Here is a 12,839-nt window from a genome sequence, read left to right as displayed (position 1 = left end):
ACAACATTCACACCATATCCTTGTATTGTAATCCCATGGTACTGCTGCATATTGTTGGTAAGGATCTGTGTGAGTTCGGTAACCTCTAGTGTTTGCTCGGTGTGGATACCGCATGTAGTTCTTTTTCTTAGACCAGCACTTCTCAGTACTGTGTCCATATCTATTGCAGTTTCTACAAAACCCTTTGAATTTTGCCTTCTGATAATTGTTAACAGACTTTATCCTACATTGATTAGGTGTGTGACCATATTTATTGCAATTGTAACAATATCCATTGGACTTAATGATATTTGGTTGCTTACCTTTTCTGATCTGGCATATGTTGGTAGTATGACCTTGATTTCCACAATAGTAGCAAATAGGCTTCTTCCTTTTGATTTTATTCCTGTTTCCAGCTTGCTTTGATGATTCTCCTCTCTCGATAGTATGAATTCCTTTCTCGGTTGATTCTTTTCCTTTGTAACCAAGTCCTCCATCTTTGTAGGGTCTTCTTGTATTCAGTTGTTCATCCAACATCTTTGATGCTTCATAAATTTTCTCCAATGTTTCTTTGGATTTCTTCTCTGTTTCAAGTTCACCAGTCAACCTTGATACTTCAAGTTTCAATGATTGATTTTCATCATTCTTTAGAATTGCTTCATGATGTGCATAACCTAGTTGATCTATCATATTCTGTTGAATCCCAGTTAGCCTTGTGATTTCATCATCCTTATCAAATACTAAAGCTTCAAGTTGTTGTTTCTCTCTTTTTAGATCTCTTGCTTTATCCTCAGCTATCCTTAATGCATCTAGATTTTCAGTCATCTATGTACTAAAATGTTCATGTTCCCTTTTCATTGCTTTTAGTTGATCAGCTAATGCTTTGTTCTTTTCCTTCAACATTCCAATCATTTCTTCAGTCTCTTCAGATATACTGTTCTCAGATGATGTCTCGATTTGTTCCACTAACTCTTGAGAATCCTGCAAGTCATCAGATAATCTTCTCCTTACTTTCAGAGATTTTTGCATTTACCTTTGCATGTCTGCAATCACTTGATTTGCATTATCTAGCTCTTCTTGTAGATACACAATCCTTCGAGATTGTTTGTAGCCTTCCATTGATAAGATCTTTCTCTTTAGGTAGTTAAACCCTTTTCCAAGATTCAAGCTATGATACCAATTGTTAGGCCCAATAAGGAAAGCTAATGTACTGAGAGGGGAGGGGTGAATCAGTACTCCAAAACTTTTCTTCAATAATAACCTTACTGTTATACATAAACAAAATAGTGCAGTATCATAAAATAAGGTTAAAACAAATAGATAACAATCATACATGATTCACTCCATAACACATATATTTTGGTCATGCAAAAACTCTTGGTTAGAGAGAAAAACTGTGGTGGGGATGGCACCCACAACTTCACTAGTGTAATAATAAAGATTACTCAGTTAGAGCTATATTTAGCTATTTATGATAGATTACCTTGTTAGGAGTAACAAGATCTATTAGATCTACCTTAATAAAGGATTTTACAACACTATATGAATGTTGCACCCCGTTAGAGGATTTACAATTTATAGACTTGGTTAGAGTCTTTTACCCTGTTAAAGGTTTCTCTTCCAACTTCAAAATATTACAATAAGACTTTACAAATATCTGCAACTTTACATCTGAAATGTTATAGCAGATTCTATGTGCTTAGAATAAGAATACCTAGCTTGTAGCATACCTCAGTAACCCATATTGTAACTCGGTAAACCCTTCTGTTTACTCTGTTCTTCAACTGTTCACTGATAACCTTCTCAGTGACCTCTCTGTGTCTCTATAATAGTCTTCCTTCATACATACACACACATTCATTCATACACTCATTTCTTCCCATGCTGTATAAATAGATCTCTTACAACGGTGATCTAATTCATTGCTTCGATCTTACAAAAGGATTCCTTGAATGAATAACTAAACAAGATATTTCATTGGTTAGATTGACCTTGCAATCATACACAATCTTCTAGTGCAATTTCCAATGTAATAATGGTTAGATGTGCCTCGATCTTGTAACACATTTTCATGTGCATGTCCAGGTTCAATGTATCTGGTAAAATGTTTCACTCGGTGAATATCAACCCGCTGAGTTAACTTTACTACTTGGTAGCCAGGAAACAATACTCGATAAACAGCTCAGTGAATACTGCGTTCTGTGACTGCTTTCTTCTATAACCAACTAGACTATTCATACCAACTTCTCTGTGTGTACTGACTACATGATTCGGTAATACAAACCAGCTAGAATATATAGTATGAATTTGATTATAAAACTAATGGCAATTTGATAAGTAGTAACATTAGTCTCTTTCCTCATTGAGACCCTTTACTCAGTCTATACCTAGCCATATTCAACCTTCATGGTGACTACAACTTCTAGCTCTCTCTCAATCTCATTACCTTTACTTGTCATGCTATCATCTTGGTTTACTTCAACCAACTTCTTCTCCATTACATTCCATTCCATTTGGTACTCATTCTCACTCACTTCCAACTCATTATCCACCTTTATCACTATATCTTCATCCTCCTAACCGACTATCATAGTGGCACCTTTCTATCCTATACCCTTTTCTATCTTCAATGGACACAACACAATCCCAACTATGATCTTGTCACCATCTTCAAGCCCTTCAAGACTTATTTCTTTGCTATCATATTTAATAACTCTATCCTTTACCTTGATCTTAGTTTTTAGAACCTCCTTTCCAATTGGTTCACTATTATCAACTATCTATTGCACCTTACCTTCTTGTCTATTTAGTAGACAACTCACTTCTTCCCTTATGTCTTCATCATCCCAATGCTGCAAATTACTATCTGTCATCATGTCCTTATCCTTTTTCCTTGTTAGGTTCTTTGTCCCAAGCATCTACTCCAAAACACCATCATCCTTCATTGAAAAAACTCCTACCTGTGCCTCATATTCATCTTAATCTTCATCTTCCTCATGCATTAGGAATTGTCTTTTTCCAATCAACCCTATCCTTGTCACCTTCATTGATGCCTCAAAATCCTACAATGGATTCAACAAAAAATTTTCCCCATCTTTGTCAATGGTATATGTATTCATCCTACCATCATGTAATGCAATCTATCAAAGAGCCAAACTTTACCCAAGATCAAATGACAATCCTTCAAAGGCATACCATAACAAAGTATAGTATCATGATATGAACCAATATTGAAATCCACAAATTCTTGTTCTGTGACATCATCCCATTGATCATCATTCACCCAATATGCTCTGTAGCATGTTTCATGAGGTTTGCTTGTCAAAATAAACTTTTCAACCATTTCCACTAAAACTATGTTATCAAATGAACCATTATCAATAATCATCTTACAATCCTTGCCTTGTAATTTGCATTTTGTCCTGAATATAGATTTTCTCTGAGTCATCTCCTTCAACTTGACATACCTTGCTCTCATTTATTCAATCTCCTGCATGATGGCATCAACTCCTTCAACCTCTCAATCTTCACTTGATCTACTTGCTAGCTCTAATACCACATTGATGTAGAGAATCCACACTAAAACCACATTAGGGAGGTTTATTTCTCCCAACTTACCTATTCAATAGGTTTAATCCATCCATAACTTCACAAATTCCTCACTAGGCTCCTAATCCAATCACAAAGCTATAATAGCCCAAGCACATCCAAACCTCTTCAAACTCTAATCTAACCACTCACACATGTTCCTCCATACATACTCAACCATCTCAAACCCATATCCATGCTCTAAAGAACTCAAATATCTTCAAACCCCTCACTAACACATTTGAGGTCATTTTCAGATGGACTGTCATCATAATTCTGACATATTATTGTCGTAGATCCGATGAAATGGCAAAAAGTTTTCCATCGCTAAAATTTTGTTAGGTTATTCAATAGACAGATGTTCAACACAATTCTAATGCCTTCTTTGTCAAGTTGATATATAATGTGGCTTTCTAATTCACCGAAATTTCAACAAAAAGGCTATTATGCTTCGACGAGAATGGTGCTCCTACAATGAAATTTTTCATCACAGGTACAACATTCTCATCAGAGCATAGTGCCTCTTTTTGTCAAAATTCTGACAATAAATGAAAGGAAGCTTTGATGTGAATGGTGCACCTACAATAAATTTTTTTGTCATAGGTACAACATTCCTATTGACACATAGTGTCCTTTTTTGTCGTAATTTTGACAACAAATTCAAGAAATCTCCAACAAGAGTGTTGTATCTACGATGAAATATTTCAACACAAATAAAACACTCTCACTAGAGCCTATGTTGGGCATGTTCATTAGAATTCTGACGAATAAACTATATTTAAAAATAAATAAAAATTGTCATCAGGGAATATAGAGAATTGCAAATATGGAATATGATTTGGTAAGCTTTCTTAAATATCGAACTACCCCTATATAGATCCTTACCTTAATGACAAACTAACTATGGTAAACTATAGATTCTAACAATATACAAACACAACCAAGAGGGATTATTTGGGTAATGAAGACCTTGATAAACCATGTATATGAGAGTGAGGAAAATGACAAAAGTAAGATGTGAATCCCTGATGAAGATAGGTAGCCATTATGCAATATACTACAGTACAATGACTAGTTATAGGTTAGAGATGATGTACAAGGTCATGAAGGGTTAAAGGATGCAGATATTACAATCATAGAAACACACTAAGATTATAAAGATATCAAACCACAAAGTGACCTCTCGTAGTCCATAAGCAAATATGTTCATATACAAAGATTAGATCAAACAAAATTGTAGCAAGTTAATGATAGAGAGTAGAATCAGTTAACAAATTTACCCAAGTAAAAACTTGATCCAATGCCAAAAGGGCCAAACACAATTACAATGATTTAGGGTTAAAAAGGTATAAGGTTTAGATGAATGAGAACATGATAGTATCATAGAAACAATATGAATAAATATTTGATAGTCCCAAAGTCTGATAGACCTACAATACATAGTTAAAATAGTAACATCATTTAAACAAAAGGACAATTCAGAGTTATATAGACTATCAAGAGTATCGGTCACAATAGAATGCAACCATTGTCACAAAATCTCAAAGATCAAGGTAAATTGATATTTCAAAGACTCAACATAGAGCTGAGACAATTATGATAATCCAAAGTCTTGATTAAGTGCATGATGGTTTCACTTCTCCCACCATTGGTTCCATCACCCTCAAGTTAAAGTTGAATTTAAAATTTTAGATGTTCCTTTTACTGTTATTTCTACCTTAGACAAATTTCATGTGAAGTCAGCTCATTTTTTAAGGAAGATCCTTATGTAGTCCATTAGAATGTTGAAGTTCACAATTCAAGGACAAGTGCAAACTATATTTTATAGTGGGTTCTAGCCCTTGTTTAGACAACTATTTGGTGTATTTGGTGACTACCCTTTTAAAAAGTTAAATGAATATTTGCCTATGTAATCAACAATATGAATATAAACAACAAAATGTATTTTTCAGTAATTAGCAATATGAATATAAACAACAAAATATTAATCAAGGACCTTACCTTTTATGGTCTCTACTAAGTAACTTCTTATTCTTTTGTTCATGTTGGCTCTGTTGGATCCTACAATTAAGATTCAATACATATTATTCAATAAGATTAACAATGGAGCATAATGAAATATTGAAAAGTTTGTTACCTTATTGAGCTTCTCTTTGTTTCAAGAATAGTTTAATATTATCTACTTAATAGGGCCAACCACATGAAGGTGGAAGCTCATTTGGCCCTTCCCCCCCATAACATCACTTTAAATTCCTCGTTAACATATAAAATTCAATCATTCTTTCATCCATTAATAAAATATAGCATTCATTCATTATCACATAATATTCATTAACACATGACATTCATTAACATGTAACATTCATTAACACATATCATTCATTAACATTCATTAACACATAAAATTAATTCATTAAAAAATAATACGATTACAATCATTTATTTATTTATTTATTTTTGAGTCTAGGTAAACACTAATTGGAGCATCGTTTTCTTCATCATTTTTCCCCTCTTCAGTTGTTGTGCCCTCTACTCATGATCTTAATGTATGCCTAGTCATGTACTCATGATGATGAAACCTAGGCAAAGGAGGCTCCTTTGCAATAACAAAGAAATGGGTTAAATTCATAAAAACAATTATTATTGTTATAAGTATTTCATTAATTAAAAGAAAATTGCAGGGGTGCTCTTTACCTGATGGGGCCACAAATCTTCTTGATCATTTTGTCTAACCTCATTCTCAAAATGTTGAACACCCTCTACATCCTCTGGAGTTGAAACACACACGAATGGTTACAATAATCAGTACACCAATTGCAATTAAATTCATTTAAAGGAATAACAGTGGTCCTCTTTACCTGATGGGGGCACATCACGTTCTTGATGTTGTCTACTCTAATCATGCTCCACTTGTTCATCATACTCTACATGCTCTAAAATAAAAACCAAAAAGGTTACATTAGGTACTACACCAATTTCAATTAAAGATGTTTAATTGTATTAATAAATACATATAAATTTTTTTTTATAGAACATGAATACCTCTAGTACCAAGATGTACACCACAACCTTCATCATCTGTAGGTTGTGTTCCACCCTTAGAAAAATCCAATAATATGGGCATTGTTATCATTGTTGTCTTATTTAAAACAAATATAGTCACTTTATGTTGGAAATTAACATCGAATAGATTATTGCTCAAGTATTCAATTGTAAATAATTTTCATTTAGCTTATTTACCTGTGTGATGGATGTATTAAAATCTTGTTTTTTCCCATTCAATTATCTTAGGTGTTCAACCACGGCTCCATAGCCTTGTTGGAAGGCAATTTTCATGTCATCTTCTATGGGCGGTCTATTGAATTCAGAGCCTTGCATTTTTGCTTCTATTGTTTGATTAAAAAAATATTTGAAATTTGCTATTTCAATGCAGTATTTCTTTTATTGATACTTACAATTCGTCTGACAACTTTCATATAACCACTAGAGCCAAGTTTGTGTTGCCCATTATTTTCTAGTCTCGCCTTTGATGTGTCGGGGAGTCTATGAAAAGTTTGAATTATGTTAACTTATGTAAATATAAAGATTAATTAGTATATAATTACATTTTTAATAGTATCACATACCTTCCTTCACCCGATGGTGTATGTCTTTTTTTATTTTCAACTTTCTCTTTTCCATCCAAAATCAGGTCCTTCCACTCCCTCTTTGGAATCATGGGGGGACACTCATACTTTCTATTCTTCTCTAAATGTGTCCTATATTTGTCCCTCACATAATTTAGATATGTGCTAGCTTTCTAAAGGACCTTGATTTTGTTGAATTCGTCATTTACGAACAACACAACCAAATGGTTTATGAGCTCATCATTTAATTATTGATTTTGGGCATTCCACCATGTATGTATGGTGGGCCCAAAGATCTTGAATGTAATATCATTTAGATGTTTATAAAAAACATCACTTCCTACAAAAAACTCATGGGATCATCAGTCCAAAATGAGTGATCAATAAGTAAATTACAATTGGACTATATATACTTTAATTATTTTAAAGTACCTAGAACCTTCTCTATCTTTATAGGAACAAGATCATTGGTCACCATAAATGTGACCAACAACATTCCCATACTAGTAATATGGGAAGATCCATGAAATGCTGCTAAAATATCACCACTAGTGGCCTCTACATTCCCAGGTGTATGTCTTGTTGCACAGGTCAATGCAGTACTTGATTACTACATGTTTCATGTTGTTGACATTGTAGTTAGCAATATAGGTGTCGATGATGAGGTCAAATGAGGTGGTGAATACACAGGAACATGGACAACACCTAAAGATTAATACATTAAATATACAATACAATAAATATAAGAGAAATAAGACATTAATAGAAGGAAAGGAACATGTAAAACTATGAGCTAGTGTATGCACAAAATATGGTCATCACCTAAACTACCTAGAGTACCCTGATCATGGCCACTAGCTTCATGAGGATGCCAAAATTCTTGTAAAAAAAACACATACATATTATATTTCATGACATAAATGAGTATATAATATAAACCATGAATAAACTTATGTTATAATTAAAGATTTCATGACTTCTTACTTGTAAGTTTTGTGTTGTCTCTGTCAATTGTTTCACCCTCTCTTGTATCTCATAAGTTTGAGGGATAATGAATAACAATTTAAGAATTTCTTTATTAATTTTTTTTTGTGTTTTTCTTATCATTTCAGTAGGTTTTGTGGAATATGTGATGTCATCATCACATAATAGTGAGTCCACCTCTGTATCAATGTTCTCAACTACTACAGGTGCCTTTCCCTAAACATCCATCTATGAGAATAATATTAGTAACATTATCAAAATTAATTCAAAACCCTAAAGAAAAGAACATAATAATATAACATTTTTCTTGTATCTAATTTGTACAATTACAATGAGGTTCACCTGCTCAGTAGAAGTGCCTAGAGCTACATCTTGGTTGGTGCTATGTGTCGGATCAATGTTGTGCTATGAAAAAAATTAAATATAAAAAAACATTACCAAAATGAAACCAATAGTCTTACCAAAAAAATTTAATAATAAAATGGTATATTGGAGTCATTAATTAGAGGTTCGTTTAAATGGTATATATAAGTACGCACCACCCCCATGATAGTAACTTTGTTTGTATCTATGTGATTCAAATTGTAATTGATTAGAATCTATTCCCCTATACTTATTGATTTTATCACACATACAAATACATGGTTTACCTCGTGTGCCTCAAATATGCAATTGGGTTGCCTATAAGTTGACATAGGTCATGTATAGTTTGTAAAACCTATAATATTCCCTATTTCTTTAAGCCTTCTGTAAATGTACATAGCCACTCTTTTACGTTGATTATTATCTTTTAGACATATATAATTTGTTGATAGTGCATATCTACACACACTTCGTGTATATCAACCCAACTGCATCCAATTTTTGTAATTGTAACAGGGTCTAACATACTCCATCAATTGAACAACTTTGTTTTAATATAAATTTATGTCATCCATGGAAAATAGGCCCAAACCATGTAATGACAATGGTGATATGCAATATATCCTCCCGTTAACACAAAAATCAGTGTTTATTGGAGGAATCTCCTTGGGTACCTATTGTTTCTATAGATGTTTGTACCTCAAGGGAACCTCGATGTCTCCTATGCTCTCGTCATAATAAGAACATGACCCCCCTTGAGCAAGAAACAATTCCATGCGTTTATGGAATTTTCTTTTAATATTTTGACCTCTAGTTGATCTCCCTCTTTTAGACCTTATACATGTACCACTTTCCTCTTCTCGTCTTGAATTTCCCTCTCTCGAGGAAGACACATCTAACAAATACCTATTTGGTGGTACCTGCACTCCATCAAATGAGCTAGATAGATGGGAGAGGGTCAATGTTTATTGTGAGAGGAAAAGTAAATGGTGGGATTGCTGACCGAGGTGAAGTAAGTGGTGAGTTAGCTATGCCAAGTCATACTTTGGATTGGACCAGTTTACCACATGGAAGGTGAGTGTCAGATTGATTGACGATGACTGTGTGATTTTCTGAGATGGATGGGATCTATGATGGAGTTTCAAATAGTTTCTATAAGTTTATTGTAAAGGCGTGGTATGTTATCTGTGTGGGAAAGTTAGAATGGATAGAGTGCAAGCTTGTCAACTTGGAGAAAATAGCGACAAGGTAGGATGATTGGATGCTGACTCATTTCAGAAGGCTAGTTTTCTGAAGGTTTGTATTGAGGTAAAATTGATTTTAAAAGCAAAGACAACAATTTTAGAGGCATAAGAGAATTTGGATAACCTTTGAGTTGGAAATGAAAGATCACGTATTTCTTCATAAAATCGGAGGTTGCTTGTTGCCATGGATTCTCACGAAGGGATAAAGTTAAAAAAGGCTTCATGCCCCCTCTGATAATCCTTCAAACTTTCACAATCCTTCAAATTTTGAGAAGATCTAAAAGAGGATAATCTAGTGTTTTAAAAGAATTCCAAAGAAAATTTGTGTAGTCCTAGTATGAGAAGATAAAAAAAAAATCATCCATGTAAGGTGAATCTTGACAGAAAAGCAGTGGACTGATTTTCCTTGTGAAAAAGATGGAATTCGACGGTGTCCTAGGTCTGACATGCATGCTTTCCCTAGTTCACAGCTGGCAGTTCAGTTTGATTATAAATACAATAAGGTGGTAGTTCAGTTGGTAGAAGAGAAAATAAGTCTCTTTTCTTTCTGAAGAGTGGTTTCATCATAGAAGAAGATCTTGTTTGAGCAGTATCATGCATGGAGTTTTTGTGTACTTGTTGATACCAGATGGGTGTTCTTTCTCTTCTATGAGTTTGCTTATTTTCAGTCAAGTTAAGAAAGTTTGAAGGATTTTCAAAGGAGGTGTGAAATCCATTTCTTATCACAAAATACCATTCATCATACATCCTTTTCTTGCACTTTGCCACTATCTGGTAAGGGGTTTGAGGAAGGAGCCCATAGGGGAATGAAAAAAAGATTTATTTGAGGGGGGAGTGGCAGCCAGTTGTCTCTGCAATGACATGGAAGCTGTAGCCCATCCCCAACATATTATGTTTCCTTTATAAGATTCCCCTTCCACTTTCAATGATCCTGGGCATAAAGGTTGGAGATCTTCCCCTAGTTTGGGGGCGATTTTACTTCTTGCCAACATCCAATTTCCCTTCTAGGAAGGTAAATATTGTGTAGGACAGAATGAAGCATCTCACAGTTTGATTGAAGACATTAGGATAATAATTTCATGACTCAAGCACTTTTGTTTCTACCAATGTTCAGTTAAAAATTGTGATTTTGTTATATCACAGGTGCCAGTGTATGGATAATTTTAAGGAATATTTTATAATAGAATTGCGTATGGCTTTCTTTTCTTGTTCATTCTAGATGACATGTGCTCTTGGCCTCCAGATTTTTCCTCCCTTATTTTCTATAAAAGGGAAATCAAGGCCATTAGAAAGGGTTCTAAAATCTCTAAATAGGGTCTCTTGTGTAGGTCTGGTCTGCAGGATTAGGTTCTAGTGTTGACAAGTCATGAGTAAATAGCAAAGAATTGTAATGTCATTTTGTAGAGAAAAATAGAAGATAGTCATCTATTTCAAATTTCAAATGGGTTCTTCTGTAAATGAAATATATTTAGTTATTTTATAGAAGATAACTTTTGAATTTAATAAAGATATAATTTCAAAATTCTTACTCTCCTATGTATGATTTTATCTTTTTTTGAGTTAATTGAATCAAGGGTTTCATTTACTTGTTGCATTGTTATAATGTATGTAATTTTTCATTTCATACTTTAATCCAAGGGGTTAATTAAAATGCTTGAATGAGATTACAGAGGGATAAATCTTGTACTAGGATTTGATAAGTAGTTCGGGTAAGAAATTGCAAATAAAATGCTACTGTAAGGTGGTATTGTTTATGATTTAATTAGCTATTAGATAATGTTTTGTCAACTTTCAGTGATATTTCAGAAACTCAAAGCCCAATGGAGTAAGGCACTGATATATGCTAGCAAAAGTCTAATGCAAAGGGTTCAAGGTTCAAGATAATTTAGGAAAATATGCTTGCTAAAAGTTTCAATCACCTTGTTTCTACCAAGTGTTCTAAAGGCACCTTGTGAGATTTTGCCAAGATTTAGAGGCAATGGAAAGCACAAATAAGAGAGAAAAAAATAGATGATAGGAATAAATTGTATTATATCAAGATACAAAATATGATCAACTGGATCATTACAAGATATTGATTGATTGCCCATTCAAATAATTTAGATGAGCCTACTTATATAGGCAAGGTTTATGGATATGTGAGCACACAAACATGACATGTGGCTCAATAAGAAACAAGGGTAGGTAGGAAATAGGTGTGGGTAGGTAGGAGAAACAATATAATAGTCCACATGAGGTGGATCACCCACTGAATGTGGAGTGTAACAACAAGATCACACCATAAAAGGTGGAAATTCTCCTACACACACTATCCCAATGTGGCACAAACACCCAAGTGTCTCATACCCAAACTACTATGCAATGCACTTCCTAAGTAAACTTAAGTAAGGTGTAATAATATCCAAGATGAATAATTATTTAGACCAACACCTCCCCTTAAGTGCAACTTAGGGCAATGCACTTAAGTCTAGAATGCAACTAAGCAATGCAAGGTGGGTCCTGGCTACAAGGCCATGTTAGGTACCCATGTACAAATGAAAATGCATGCAAACAAATGCAATTAAATCTCTTACAAAGTGGGGAAAGAGAGAAAAACTCAATGGGAAAAAACCCTCCCCCAAAAGAGAGATGATGAAAGCACACAATGCTCTCGATGATGAATGAGAAGAAAAAAAATGTGTCCTCCCATAAGAGAGAAAAGGAACCATGAAGCCCCCCTCAATGTCGAATCTCCTCCAAGGATGGTCCAATGATGATGACCAAAATACCTCCCCATAAGGAAGAAAGAGAGTCAATGTTGCATCAATAATGTCAAAGTGTGACAAAACCAAGTACCAATGTCGATGATGATGAATCACTCATTGCAATAAAATGAAGATTAGGCCTGGAGACAACCTATTTTGAGCATCATCTGGATACTCAAAAATAGCAAAAATACTGATACAATTAAAGTCTCATGGGAGACATGCACAAAATGTGTACAATCTAGGTCTCAACTAGAGCCATGCACCAAGTCACACAAGATATTCCTAATCTACGTGTACAAGATAATTAC

The sequence above is a fragment of the Cryptomeria japonica genome, chromosome 4, assembly GCF_030272615.1.
Source record: "Cryptomeria japonica chromosome 4, Sugi_1.0, whole genome shotgun sequence".
Lineage (NCBI taxonomy): Eukaryota > Viridiplantae > Streptophyta > Pinopsida > Cupressales > Cupressaceae > Cryptomeria > Cryptomeria japonica.
The sequence above is the reverse complement of the archived record's forward strand: the minus strand, read 5'-3'. Positions refer to the sequence as shown.